General features: G+C 45.6%; 1 non-coding gene across 1 annotated transcript; it reads right to left on the bottom strand.

Annotated features, from left to right (window-relative positions):
• Positions 1-2188: 2188 nt before the first annotated feature.
• On the bottom strand, positions 2189-2352 carry LOC128569450 (U1 spliceosomal RNA). Its single transcript, XR_008375392.1, has one exon. It is a non-coding gene; the product is annotated as a U1 spliceosomal RNA (small nuclear RNA).
• Between the last annotated feature and the right edge of the window lie 327 nt (positions 2353-2679).

The raw sequence follows: 2679 nt of genomic DNA, 5'->3' as shown, positions 1-2679 counted from the left end.
GGCAGAATCCTCTGTGTCTGAGTCTGCAGAGAACATAAGTGAGAGGGAAAAGAAATGCAGGTTTCAGGGAGAGACTAAATCCGAGGTCTGTGTCCTTGTGGGGTCCCCAGAGCAATGCCTGATGAATGGCCTCTTCTTCCTTTATACTTGGCCTGGGCCTGACACCTACGCATGCATTTCATTATGTGTGTCCACAGCATTTGTATTAGCACAAAATTTCACCAAATTTTATATCTTTGCAACAGAAATTAGTAAAGTTGTAGTTAACTATTAGAATTAGAATATAAATTTTAAGCATAACTGAAAAATACATATAGCCATAGATAAGGAAAGAAAAATGTCTATAAAATAATACCAAACAATATTTTCTCATGAAATATGACATACATAAAGCAGAGTGTCTCCTCTCTGGTGTTATAAAGAGTTTATATATACATTTAACAGTGTTGCTAGGTTTAAGATATACAGGAAACCATATAAACACCTACGTGGTCATGTATCGGAATGGTAGAGAGTGCTTAGAAAGGAATAGTCCTTTCCTTCTCTGCCAGAGAAAATATGGCACTTGGAAGTCACATGAATGAACATTGCTGTTGGGAACTCATGAAGGGTTGAGCATAGCAAACAGCAGAAATTCATTAGCAACTCATCACTGCCTCCAACCAGCCGGCCTTCCTCCCTTAATCCTGGAAATCTGGCCACTGGTAACTTTCAGTGCCGCAGCTGAGTGACTGGCACATTCCATTCTCAAGGTCCAGTCCCTACTTCATAAACCCCTGCCAGGATTGCTGGACCAGCAAAGAACCCAGGCCAAAATTTATGGGCTGTGACGCTCATGAAGAAAATTTCACTGGGACGGGCGAGCAGCTTTCCAAAGCTTCCTTGTGTGACATAAAAATATTCTTCGTAGTGATGACTCTTGCCTGGTTTCTCTTGTGGAGTCTTTTACTCTTGAAACTCTATACGGCTGTGAGAAAAAGATGACAAGATAAACGAATTCTAAGAATATAGGTAAGGTACTTGGGGATCATTTTCCTGGGGTCCATTTTTCTAGGCGTCTTTGCAGGGACCCACCCAATGCCCAGCAGTCCTGTCTCGGTACACATCACACAGGCTGACATGGACCACGCTGAGGAAGTCTCGTGTCCCAGGTGTGTTCTTTGCTTCTTCACAAAGGCAGGCATCCTGCCCAGATCTGGGGAAGGTACTAAATACCTAGCCTGATTGCCTCTTCCCAGGATGTAAAGGGAGAACTGTCCATGGACGCGGATAAAGGTGTGAATCAGCGACTCTCCTGATGAGTCCTCATCACAGTCTCCTCACCTGACAGACCCCAGCTTACATCGTAGTGGTAAAGTGGTAAGTAATAGCTCACACACAGTGTGCCTCTGCTCGGGAGCCGCTGAGAGGCGGTGGGACGGTCTCACGAGTCTCTCAGTGCTCACTGATTAGAAAAAGGGACATAGGAAAGGAAATGGAAAAAGCGCACATTGTCATCTGTCACCGCCTCTGACTCTGCCCTAACAGGCAATACGTGTTCTGCGCAGTGGCAGCCGCCCAGCTGCAGGTGCCCTCACTGGGTTTGTTCACACCAGTGCATCACGAGGACAAGAGCAAACCCTTCCAATAAAGATACCAGGAGAGCGGAAACGCAGCCACCTGGACAGCAGGCTTCTCGTCACGCTGCACAGTTACACTGGAGAGACCGCGAGGGCCAGGGGCATGTTCCCCAGCAGAGGAGAGTGAGGCTGTGATGACACCAAACAGTGCCTGACTCCTGGTTGGTGCTGTGAAAACATCACGTTTGCTGAGGACTCCTCCTGCGATGGTCATTGTTAGCTTAATGACACTGGACCCATCAGACCGGTTGCCATCATGGGCAGGAGACAACCTGTTTGACTCTGGCCGTTCCCCTGGGTTTTGCATTAATTAGTCAACATCCGTATAATTGCATAGTGCATCATCAATTCTGAAAAAACATTTGCATAGGTGTAGATGGAATATTTTCTCCTGGAGCTTCAAAAATGATTAGATGTACCTTCAAAAAAGGCCCCTTGCAGTCAAATCTCCTGTTTCCATGAAAGTAGCTGTGATGTCACATCAAGCTTCCCAAACTCCTAGCAGAATCGTGTGAATGAGCATCAATTTCATTCAAGTTTAGGTTTTCTTTTTTTTATTTTACTTTTTTAAGGGGAAAGCGTGAATGCAGTCCCCCACTACCACAAATTATGCAGTTGAGTTTCCCACATTTGGGGAAATCACAGGGGTCAGCACATCCGAAGTGCAGTGGATAAGCCTCGCCCAGGGAAAACCACCTTCGTGATCCTGTTATCTCCCCTGCCAGGTAAGTATCAAGTTTAGGTTTTCAACTGAAAGTGTTCTAGAGAAAAAGACTTGGTGTTTTTAGAAAATCTTACTGTCTGTGAAGCAAAGTCTGTGTGTGTAGCCGTACACGCAGTACCTAAATGTACGTGCCAGCTAGCAGGCTGGTGAAGAGGGTGCCGTCCATATTTATCTACTGATACCTGTTTTCCTGCCTCGAGGATTCCTGAGTCAGAGGATGCAAAGTGAAGACCCTGCTGTGTGAGTGCTGTGTGTGGAAAGCTCGAGCAAAGTGTGCATCAGATCATATTTTGTCAAAACAATATGAGAGTATTGGACTCGCCAATTGTGCTACAG

This window comes from Nycticebus coucang, chromosome 17 (genome assembly GCF_027406575.1).
Source record: "Nycticebus coucang isolate mNycCou1 chromosome 17, mNycCou1.pri, whole genome shotgun sequence".
Lineage (NCBI taxonomy): Eukaryota > Metazoa > Chordata > Mammalia > Primates > Lorisidae > Nycticebus > Nycticebus coucang.
Note: the sequence above shows the minus strand (reverse complement) of the source record. Positions and strands in the feature narration are given on the sequence as shown.